The 12,428-nt window shown below is 49.3% G+C and overlaps 1 pseudogene across 1 annotated transcript in view; it reads right to left on the reverse strand.

The window, feature by feature from the left end:
• The window catches only part of LOC149852610 (butyrophilin subfamily 1 member A1-like), a 59,043-nt pseudogene that overhangs the window by 25,467 nt on the left and 21,148 nt on the right, over window positions 1-12,428 (reverse strand). The window lies entirely within an intron of this gene.

A 12,428-nucleotide genomic window follows, 5' to 3' on the forward strand; every position in this document is an offset into this window, starting at 1 on the left:
GCTAGAAGGGAAGGACAGATTACAGTGGGACTGGATAGGTTACAGGGGTGGGCAAATGAAAATAGGATGGGATTCAATACTGACAAGTGCAGGGTGCTGCACTTGAGCAGTAGGAACCAGCAGCATACCTAGAGGCTGGGGAACTCCCTTCTCAAAAGCACGGTGGCAGAAAGAGATCTTGGAGTCATTACTGACTCCAAGATGAACATCAGCTGCCAATGTGAGGACACGGTCAGTAGGGCTAACCGCACCTTGTCCTGCATCCACAGATGCATCACAAGCAGGTCCAGGGAGGTGATCCTCCCCGTCTATGCAGCGCTGGTCAGGCTGCAGCTGGAGTCCTGCGTCCAGTTCGGGGCGCCGCACTTCAGGAGGGATGTGGACAGCATGGAGAGGGTCCAGAGGAGGCCACTTGCATGATCAGGGGGCAGCAGGGCAGGCCCTACGAGGAGAGGCTACAGGACCTGAACCTGTTCAGCCTCCACAAGAGAAGGCCGAGGGGGGACCTGGTGGCCATCTATAAACTTACTAGGGGGAAACAGAAGGAATTGGGAGAGACCTTGTTCCCCCGAGCACCTCCCGGAGTAACAAGGACTAACGGCCATAAGTTGTTGGAGAGTAGGTTTAGACTGGACACCTGAAAGCACTACTTCATCAGGGCAGCTAGGATCTGGAACCAACTTCTAAGGGAAGTGGTGCTGGCTCCTACCCTGGGGGCCTTTAAGAGGAGGCTAGACGTTTACCTAGCTGGGGTCATTTGAGCCCAGTTTTCTCTCCTGCCCAGGGCAGGGGGTCAGACTAGAAAATCGACAAGGTCCCTTCCGACCTTACATCTATGAATCTATAAACAAAAGCTTCCCATCAAAACCCTCTTTGTCAAGTTCATATTACCTCTTCCAACCAAACTCTACTTGGTCCAGGCAGGCTTTCAAAGACGGGACAGATGCTGCTTCTAAGTAACTAGTTCTTCACAGGAGCCAAAAACTGAGGATATTTTGAATGTGTGAGTGATTTAATGCATTCTTATTTTGCACCCATCTCCTGGACAGTCACACAGCAGAGATTTTAGACCCATTAGGGACAAGGATCTAGGCTACAGCACAGGGCCCTATGCCTTCCTGGGCAGCTGCAGCCACCTCACCGAGCCAGACACAGCTCGCCTGCTGTTTCTCTCTGGCTCTGCATCTCTCTCTCCGGACTGTTCAGAGGCCAGTTTCAGAAGAAGTGACCAAGGCAACCTGGGGTAATGTATGAATGGTGCTATGATGATTAAAGCACTGTACTTGCAAATCAGAAAGACAGGAAAAAAAGAGGGAGAAATCCTTTTGGGGTAAAGGGCACCTAGCACCCAGATCTCTGGTTCCCTGAACAAGTGTCTTAAGCAGGCAAATGTAGAAGCTAAAATAAAAGAGTGCTGCCCCCCTCTTGTGCTGTTTGATGCAGTTTGATGCCTGCTAGTCACACAGTTTCATAGTAGTTTGGGGTCAGAAGGGGCCTGAACAGATCATCTAGTCTGACCCCCCGCCACTGGCAGGAGCACGCGCTGGGATCACACGACCCCAGACAGGTGTTTGTCCAACTTCTTTTTAAATTTACCCAACACAAGAGTGAGGATCACTTCCCTAGGAAGTTGGTTCCAGATCCTAGCCACCCTAACAGTGAAATAGTGCCTCCTAATCTCTAACCTGAACCTATTCTCCAGCAGCTTCTGGCCATTGTTCCTCGTCACCCCAGGTGCTGCTGGGGGGAATAGGTCCCTTGCTATTTGCTGCTGATCTCCCCTAACGAGTTTGTAGGCAGCCACCAAAACCTCCCTCAGCTTCCATTTGCTGAGACTAAACAGGTTCAAGGCCCTCAGCCTCTCCTCGTAGGGCCTGCCCTGCTGCCCTCCAACCAAGCGGGTGGCACCCCTCTGAACCCTCTCAAGGCAGGCCACATCCTTCTTAAAGTGCAGTGCCCAGAACTGGATGCAGTACTCCAATTGTGGCCTGATCAATGTCGCATAGAGGGTGAGTATCACCTCTCTGAACCAGTTTGAGATGCATCTTTGGATGCACGAGAAGGTGCAGTTGGCTTTGCTGGCTGCGGTCTGGCAGTGGCGGCTCATGTTCATCTTGGAGTTAATAATGACTCCAAGATCCCTTTCTGCCTCTGTGCTCACAACAGGGGAGCTCCCCAGCCTATTTGTATGCTGTGGAGTCCTTCTCCCCAGGTGCAGCACCCTGCATTTATCTACATTGAACCCCATCCTATTACCATCCGCCCACTTCTGTAGTCTGTCTAAAACTAATTGCAGCCTCTCTCTCCCTTTGAGCATGCCTACCTCTCCCCACATCTTGGTGTCATCAGCAAACTTGGACCACATGTTTTCCACCCCCTCGTCCAAGTCACTGATGAAGATGTTGAACAGTGTGGGCCCCCCTGGGAGACCCCACTGCTCACATCCCGCCAGGGCGAGTACGACTCATTCACCACCACTCTCTGGGTGCGCCCCATCAGCCAATTTTTGACCCATCCAACTGTGTAGGCATCAATGCCACAGTCACTCGATTTATTAATGAGAATGGGGTGAGAGATAGTGTCAAAGGCCTTCTTAAAGTCCAGAAAGACTATGTCCACAGCAACACTGTCATCCCGGGATTTAGTTACCTGGTCATAAAAGGCAATCAGGTTGGTCTGGCAGGACCTGCCTTTGACGAACCCATGCTGATTTCCCTTGGGCATGATCTCCCCTGCTGGCCCCCCACAGATGTGATCCTTGATAATTATTTCAAGGATTTTCCTCAAGACCGATGTGAGGCTTATGGGCCTATAGTTTCCTGGGTCCTCCTTTCTCCCTTTCTTATAAATGGGAACTACATTAGCTAGTTTCCAATCTCCAGGCACCTGGCTCGTGGACCACAATTGCTCGTGTAGCTGGGTCAAGGACACAGCGATGACCCCCGTCAGCTCTCTCAACACCCGTGGGTGGAGGGCATCAGGGCTCGCAGATTTAAAAACATCCAGCCCTTCCAGAAGATTTCTGGCTCTCTCTCATTCTCAAGGTTTAAACACCAGAACATGTCCAGAACAGACACACATATGTAGCAGTGCACCTCCCTGGCCAATACGCAGCCTGCTGCACATGCTCAGACAACACAGGGGAAATAGTATTTCTACCTGTGCAAAAGAGGAATTAGCACTTACATGATTATGACCTGCCACTTCCACTCACAAGGGGAAAGAGAAAGTGCTGTTTGTGGTGGGGACTTTTAGGTTCCTTCAAAAAAAAAATGTGGCCACAGGAGATTTTGAGTTCTTTGACCTTAATAAAAAGCACTTCTTGCTACAAACTATTAGTGAGCCTAAGAATCTGACTGGAAAGGAAACAAAGGGAACTGAAATAACAGGAAGAGAGCATTGATTCAATATGAACTTTCATTACCTGGACAGATCACAGCTCTTTTCCACCCTGAAACAAAGAGAAGTAGTGGTGAGAATTTAGCTGAAGAAAATGCGTCTGTAAAAGGATTCTTGGAAGAGGAGCATCTGGCCCAAACAAAAGCCAGGGAAGACCAGAGTGATGCTGGACACACATGGGGCTACATGTGGAAGGACTCGCTGGGACAGTGTCTTTTCATGTCAATAAATCCATACAGACCTCATCCATCAATGCAATGTCAAACCTCTAGGTGCTGCTTGGTCACTCTCTAAGTTGCAGTGTCCAGGGAGCCTCACTATCCAAAGACACCTTGGAGGGGAGGGAGAGCAGGATCACATGCGAACAGTTTGGGGAGTGGGGGTGGGGTAGGACCCTCAGTGGGGGAGAGGGAGTCGGGAAGTGGGGTCAGACCAGAACTGGGAGGGAGGGAGCGGGGGCAGGGTCAGAGCAAAACTGGGGGGAGGAAGCAGGGTCAGAGCAGAAGTGGGGAGAGTGGGGGGGAAGCTCAGTGAGACCAAAAGCAGGGGCAGGGAGAAATGGGATCAGACCTGAAAGGGGGTCTGGGGTGCATTGTTGGAGCCCTACCAGAGGCAATGGGTCACACCCGAAGGGGGCGTGGTGGGGAGTGGGTTCAGACTCAAAGGGCGGGCTGGAGTGGGGCACCGGGGTTGGACCCGAATTGGGGGGGAGCGGTGTTAGACCTGGAGTGGGATGGAGGGGTGGAGCAGGGTTAGACCTGAAGGGAGGGGAGCAGGGTAGGGTTAGATCTGAAGTGCGGTGGGAGGGGTGAGAAGCGGGGTCGGATCTGGACTGGAGGAGGGGGTGGGGGTGGACCCGAGGCAGGAGGGATGGGTTTGGAGCTGAACTGGGGAGGAGGAAGGGCAGGGTCAGACCTGAACCGGGGGGCAGGGTAGGAACCGTAGTCGGGAGGAGGGATGGGGGAGCGGTGTCAGACCTGAACTGTGGCAGAGTAGGGGGAGCGTGGTACTACGCAAAGCCAGGTGGGCGGTGTCAGACCCAAACCAGAGTTGGGGGGGGAACTGAAGGGGCATGGAATAGGACCCAAACAGGGAGAGGAAGGGAAGTGGGGTCAGACTGAAATGGGGGGCAGCGGGGGAGCTGGACTGCATCTGAACAGGGGAGGGGTGGAGTAGGAGCCTTAGTGGAGGGGAAGGGAGAGAGGAGCGGGTTTGGACAAGAACTGGTGGGAAGGTGAGGCAGGGGTGGGCCCTGAGGCAGGTGGGTTGGACCCAAAACATGGGAGCAGGGTCAGACTCGAAGCAGGGTGGGATGGAGTGGGGAGCGGGGTTGAACCGAAACAGCGGGGTGAGGGCATATGGGGTTGGACCTGAAGCGGAGGGGAAGCAGGGTCAGACCTGAAGCAGGGGGGAGGTGAAGGGAGGGGAGGGGAGCTGGTTCAGACCCAAAGCAGGGAGTATGGGGGGCCAGGCTTAAACCCATACTGGGGGGCAGGGCTAGACCTGAAGGGGGGAGGTGGGGAGTGGGTTTGGACCTGAAGCAAGGGGGATACGGATGGTGTCTGAAACAAATCGGGGGGAGCAGGGTCAGATCCAAACTGAGGGGCTGGGTCAGACCCAAAGCGGTGCAGGGAGTGAGCGGGGGGATATGGTCAGACCCGAAGCAGGGGGGTGGAGTCGGACCCAAAGTAGGGGAGGGGGGTTAGGGGGATGAAGCAGGGTCAAACCAAAGTTGGGGGAGGAAGGGACCCAGGGCCCATCCCCGCCCACCACACCATCATACTTGACAGGCAGTTTGCTAGTACCATTATAACCACTTTTAAACCATAGCCACATCTATGCCACAGGCAAGGTGGTACAATTGTTGTGTATATTGTACAATCATGGGTCATCTTTACACGTGCTCCACGGTGGGTGGGTAGGAAGGGGCAGGGTGTTTAATTAATGTCTCACAAAGTCTTAAGTGCTCAGTGTGTTGTGCTTCAAAATGGCGGTGGTGGCGCTTTAACTAAAGCTTGTTGAGCGAGCTTTAATTAAAGTGCCCTTGCCACCATTTTGAAACTCGGGGACGCTGAATACATGTGACATGGAGGCTGCGGGGGCATTCGAATTAGAAAGCAGAGGAGCAGGTACTGGGCACGTGCGTAGGTACCCACAGAAAGGCAGGGCTGGAAGGGACCTCGAGAGGGTCTCTAGTGCAGCCTCCTGCCTGCAGTGGGATCTTCTCTATCCACAGTGTCCTATACAAACCCATTGTCTAGTCTGTTAAAAAGAACTATAGTCTACCCTGACATAACTACAAGAAAAAAAGCCCTAAATTGTAGGCCTGCATGAATAGGGAACTATTTGATTCAGATTCAGATGCCAGAGATTCAATTTGGAGATCCAAATCATTTTTCCAATTTGATTCAGCCAAATCGCTTTGGAAGATCCAGAGCCAATTCACAGATTTGGCCAGAGTATAACGGGGAAGCAATTAAATATCTGTAATGTTGTTGTCTTTTGGCTGATTCAGATGAAACTTGCAGAGATGGTATTCTCTGCTGAGGGCATGATGCATGCCAAGGTTCAAGGTGATAAGTACAGGGGTTTCTGGGAAACTGCACCTCAAAGTCCAGAGAGCAAAACTTATGTCACGTATGTGTGTTCAGCCACAATGGGGTGAAAACTGCAGGGTTGGTAGCTCTTGCTGAGGCCACAAAGCCTGCCAAGTTTCAAGGAGATAGGTGGAGGGGGTTCTGGGAAACTGCACCTCAAACTGCTGACAAGGAAAACTCATGACACAGATGACACTGTGTGTGTGTTAAGGTGCAGTAGGGTGAAAACTGCAGGGATGGTAGCCTGCAGTTATATTCTGCTTGAGAAACTCAAGGAGGGGGGCCATGCCCCCCGTGACAGATGAAGATAAATCCTCCACAGTCCATACTAATTAACCAGGGGGTAAAAATCCTTCTTGACTCCAAATATGTCAAGTGGTCTGACCTTGGGCAAGACCACAGCATCTTCTGGGTTTAAGCCCCAGCAGACTATTGGCACCCACTCGTCAAAATCAACACCCAGTGGTTCTGAGGAAGGCAAAATAACACTGCCATGTAGCAGCAGCAAAGGAAACATATTTCTCTTTATGAGGTGAATCATTGAACACACTGAGGGCTCCTATACACATGCAGAGAACATGCTCCAACATGCTGTAATTACACTGCATTGGAGCAGATTCAATTAATTGAGTCTGCTGGCCTCCAGCATCACGTCTATCAGTCTTCCTGTGCTGAAAAATGGCAGCAGGGGTCGTTAAACAGAAAATTATTCTGGCACATGTCCACAAGGGACCAGCAGGGGAGGTTATGCTTAGGTGCAATCAACACGTTCATTAGCGGCAGGTCCTGTCAGACCAACCTGGTGGCCTTCTACGACCAGGTCACCAAATCCTAAGATGCAGGGGTAGCAGAGGACATAGTCTTTCCGGACTTTCGGAAGGCCTTTGACAATATCTCTCACCCTGTTCTCATTAAGAAACTGGGGGCTGTGGTGTCGACACCCACACAGTCAATTGGGTCACCAACTGGCCGGAGGGCCGCACCCAGAGGGTGGTAGTGGATGGGTCATTTTCGACCTGGAGGGACGTGGGCAGTGGGGTCCTGCAGGGCTCAGTCCTCAGGCCCACACAGTTCAATATCTTCATCAGTGACTTCGATGAGGGGGTAAATAGCACCCTGTTCAAATTTGCTGATGATACTAAGATGTGGGGGGATGTGGGCATGCTAGAAAGGAGGAATAGGCTGCAATCGGACCTAGACAGGTTACAGGGGTGGGTGGATGAAAACAGGATGGGATCAACACTGACAAGTGCAAAGTGATGCACCTGGGGAGGAACAACCAGCACCATACCTACAGGCTGGAGAACTCCCTTCTCGTCAGTGCAGAGGTGGGAAAGGATCATGGAGTCATCACTGATGCCAAGATGAACATGGGCGGCAGTGTGGGGATGCAGTCAGGAAGGCCAACCGCACCTTGTTGTGCATCCACAGATGCATCTTGAGCAAATCCAAGGAGGTGATCCTCCCCCTCTACGCGGCACTGGCAAGGCCACAGCTGGAGTCCTGTGTCCAGTTCTGGGCGCCGCACTTCAGGAGGGATGTGGACAGCATGGAGAGGGTCCAGAGGAGGCCACTCGCATGATAAGGGGACAGCAGGGCAGGCCCTACGAGAAGAGGCTACGGGACCTGAACCTGTTCAGCCTCCACAAGAGAAGGCTGAGGGGGGATCTAGTGGCTGTTTACAAACTAGGGGACCAGCAGGCATTGGGGGAGTCCCTGTTCCCCTGAGCACTGCCTGGAGTGACCAGGAATAACAGTCACAAGCTGGTAGAGGGTAGATTCAGACTAGACATCAGGAGGCGCGACTTCACTGTCAGGGCAGCGAGGATCTGGAACCAACTTCCAAGAGAAGTGGAGCAGGGTCCTACCCTGGGGGTCTTTAAGAGGAGGCTGGATGTACACCTTGCTGGGGTTGTTTGACCCCAGTTCTCTTTCCTGCCATGGCAGGGGGTCGGACTGGATGATGTGCTCAGGTTCCTTCCGACCCTAGAAACTATGAAACTAAAGCTCAAAGCTGAGCTAATTAACCCCCCCACCCACACACACCCACACTCTCCACAGGCTTGCATTTCTATAATGACCCTGTGGAAATGCTAGCCATGTGTTTATTTGCTTCATGTTTCACTTGGTTTCCAGCGGAGGTGGTTCACTGTAGGGTTTGGATGACAACTGACCTGATATATAAATCGCTTATTCCTTCTCCTGGTCAAGGAGGCTGTTCCTGATCCAACAGGACAAGTTCTGGTTTGAATGTCCGTTTATGACAACAGAAATTTCTGTTTGAAACAGGCCATTTGCCCTTGGGGATTTTATTTCTGAAAGTGATGGTATATGATGTCTGTGGGCATTTCTCCACAGCACAAGGGGATCTGGGTACCACTCTGCTGATTGACACGTCATGCGGATCCCTCCCTTCTCGTATTCCTCCACAAAGATGATAGGATTAGATCATAAAACTAAAAAAGAAATGATATTTCTTAAATCTATGAGTCAACTTTGTAAAGGATTGTGGAAATCTTATTCCTGCTCTCAAGAATTCCTGGATATCGCAGAGCAGGGTAGAAATTCTATTAATGACTATAAAGCCTAGATATTCCTGGATGTGATAGCTGAGAAATTTCATCATCAAATAGTCATTAAGCCCATAAGAAATTATGGTAATTGAGATCTGATTTTGGTATGTAATGAGGACATTATAAATGACTGTAGGCTTCAGACATGTTGGTTGTAGGCTTCATGGACTGAAACACCACAATACAAAGTGCAGACTCTGGACCCAGCAAAGCTTAACTCATTAAATTTGCATTCTAGCCATAAGCAAAGTGTAGCTAGTTGGAATCGTACTACCTGATAGTGTGTTTTTATTGACTGAATGCAGTAAGGTAGATAGGAATAATCATTGGTTGCCTGTAAAGATAATTTTCTGCAGAGCTACAAAATATGGCTATGGCAAAAGTCCCCAAAGCCTGTTTCTGAGTAACCATAGAATGAACCTCTGCAGACGTGACATCTAGCAAAGGAAAGGAAGCAAATAGCATGTCCATCTGAAGCAGATCAGATTAAACAGAGCATAAGGGCTTAAAGCAGGTAATCCAAATATATTATATTATTGCTTTATCTTATAGTAATGATTAATGTAACTAAATATACTGAATATTGTTTTATAATAGATATTTATGTTCAAGTCTCAAGGATCTGGAACCAACTTCCCACTGAAGTGGTGCAGGCTCCTACCCTGGGGGTCTTTAAGAGGAGGCTAGACGAACACCTTGCTGGGGTCGTTTGAGCCCAGTACTCTTTCCTGCCATGGCAGGGGGTCGGACTTGATGATCTGCTCAGGTCCCTTCTGACCCTAGAAACTATGAAACATTTCCATCTGTAATGTCATCTTTCCAAAACGCTGTCCTTCTCTCATATTCTGGCAGCTGTCGTCCAAACTGATCTCTCCCATCACGGTACAGATGAACATAATTTCTAAACTCAGACCGGAGCCACCTCACTTCCATGTCCTTAGTGCTTGTGTTGAGGGACAGGCGGCACGGCAATACGATCTCTTCTCCCACAATGGCAGTGATTGGCTGATCAGGTCCAACAACTATAAACAGGGCTGCAAAATGTAGCAAGGCACCCCAAAATAAACTCAGAGGTAAAAAGAGAAATTTGAGATACTCAACATGAGATGCATACCCACCTGGCAGAGTTTCAGCCCGGACTGGTAAAGTGACAAATAAACTAAAACACAGGTTTAAACTAGAAAGGGCTGAGCAACTTGAACTGCAGCTGACTGCCCGACCTAAGATATTCAGTGTCTGTGAAAAGATAGAATATCCTGAATAAGTACAACGTATGTATTTTCTTGTCATAGAAATGTCAACATTTTTCACAGGACAGTTTCTGAACATTGTATCCCATAAAATGTATTAGTGCCTTGATGTTTTAATCACATTTTGGGATTAGATACAAATGTCAAATCATTGAAATGCCATGTAAAAGAGAATTTTTCTCAATATTGGTTTTGAATAGCCAGTGGAGTGATTAGAAGGAGGATGTCAGGTACATTTTGTCAAGAAGCTGAAATTCACCTCCCTGATTGATCCTGCTTAGAAATTTTGTCCCGTGTCCAATCCTCGAAGAGACAACTCCCATGTATTAAAGTGGACTAAAAGATTCATTCAAAATGTAAAATATTAAGTTTCACAATTAATTACAGTCATAAACTAGCTGCAGGGTTTACTAGAACTATTTCTTCCAGGATTAAACAGTCCTTTTTTTTTTTCTTCCAAACTGATATATGTGGTTTCCTCTTGCAGTTTCCCTGGCTAGAAAGTGAAGGGATCCCCATACAGGACATTGGAGCAATTCCAAATCCAATCAAGTGAGAATAGGGTCTGCTCTTAAAGAAAGAGCCACATTTCCAATACACTGCAAGTAGGGGCATCTAGGAACATAGGTCAGGAGGGGCCTCTAAGGCCATCCAGTTTAGTCCATTCCCAGGCACCCCTTTCCCCAAAGTTTCCTAACAATGACCCACTGCAAGCTTTGATATAGAACAAGTACAAGAACCAGACCAAAGAGGACAACCCTAGAAAATGGCAGAGGTAAAAGAAGGGGACATGAGGGCATTGGCACTGCAAGGAGAGAGGAGTTATTGAATATATGCACAGAGGATCCAAAGAAGAGGCACACACCTCCTGCTGTCCGTGCCAGTCTAACGTAAGGGAGAAATCCCGATCCTTAATTTGACAATTGGTTTGACACTCAGCAGAAGAGCAGAGCAGCGTTATGGTGTCTATATATCAGCAGGAGGGTCAGCCCATCCCAGGCACTGCCCCTCTGTTATAGGTGTGACCACTGTCCAAAGCAAATTCGAGACAGAGCCCAGGAGCTGGATGACAGCTTTTCCATCCACTCTTCTACTGAAAAGTAATTTTAACTTTTTTCACACTGACCTGAACCATGCTGCCTTCATAGAGGTAGAAAGTGAGGATCCCTGAAGCAAAGTATGAGTGACAGTCCCCGAGGGCATCTCCATTAGATGTTGCAATTGCACTTTGCAGTGCTGGAGTACAGCTGGGAGGGACCGCCAGAGGTCATCTAGTCCGATCTCCTGCCTGAGGCAGTTTTGCCTCTATCCAAACTATCCTGTACAAATGATTATCTATGGCATCACTTTGCATACTAGCCCTACCCTGCAGTATATCTATTATCCTGTCCCAGCTTGGTTTCATCTGCAAATTTGCTGAGGGTGTACTCTATGCCATCTTCCAGGTCACAGAGGAAGACAGTGAACAAAACTGGCCACAGGGCCACCTCCTGGAGCACTTCACTTGATACCAGCTGCCAACTAGACATCGAGCCATTGATTACTACACTCTGTACCAGATGCTCCAGCCAGTTTTCTATCCACCTTACAGTGCATTCATCCAACCTGTACTTCCTTAACTTGCCTGCAAGCATGTTGTGGGAAACCGTATCAAAAGCCTTGCTAAAATCAAGTTACACCACAGCCACTGCTCTCCCACATTGGCAGAGCCAGTCACCTGATCAGAGAAAGTAATCATGCTGGTCAGGCATGACTTGCCTCTGGCGAATCCATGCTGTTTCTGATCACCCTCTTCTCCTCCATGTGCTTAGAAATGGATCCTTTGACAATCTGCTCCATGATTTTTCCAGTCACTGAGGTGAGCAGGACTGGTCTGTAGTTCCCTGGATCCTCCTCCTTCCCTTTCTTAAATATGGGCCCTATGTTTGCCCTTTTCCAATCATCTGGGACCTCTCCTGATCACCATGAGTTTTCAGAGATAATGGCCAGTGGCTCTTCAGTCTCATCAGCCAAATCCCTCAGCCCCCTTGGGTGTATCCCATCCGGCCCCATAGACTTCTCCCTATCCAGATTTTCTATGTAATCCCTAACCTGTTCTTTCACCACTGAGAGCTGCTCATCTGCTCTCCAAACTGTGCTGCCAGCGCAGTAGTGTGGGAGCTGTGCTTGACTGTGAAGACTGAGGTGAAAAAGGCATTGAGCACTTCAGCTTTTTCTGCATCCTCTGTCACGAGGCTGCCTCCCTCATTCAGTAAGGGACCCACACTTGCCCTGATCTACCAGTGTTACCAGCATTGAGTCTGTAAATGTTAAGCACCAACTTTACTAGACCAGACATTTTGTGGGGATGCCTGACTCTTGACTCACAAAAAACAACTGCTCAACTCCCAGTCTAGACTTGGTCTCAGCTCTCACAGTGTCCAAAGAAAATGCTGCAAGGTCATACTGAAGGCATACATGTAGAAAATGGATGCAGACTTGAAGAGCTAGGAAGAGCTGGCTACCAGCTGACTCGAGGGATGACACAGGCTCAACCAATGGACATCCATTGCAAAGTGAAGCATACTGCTCTCAAAGGAGAGAAGAGAGGACAGAGAAAGGACAAGCAG

The sequence above is a fragment of the Crocodylus siamensis genome, chromosome 15, assembly GCF_052110815.1.
Source record: "Crocodylus siamensis isolate JL-2025a chromosome 15, ASM5211081v1, whole genome shotgun sequence".
Taxonomy (NCBI): domain Eukaryota; kingdom Metazoa; phylum Chordata; order Crocodylia; family Crocodylidae; genus Crocodylus; species Crocodylus siamensis.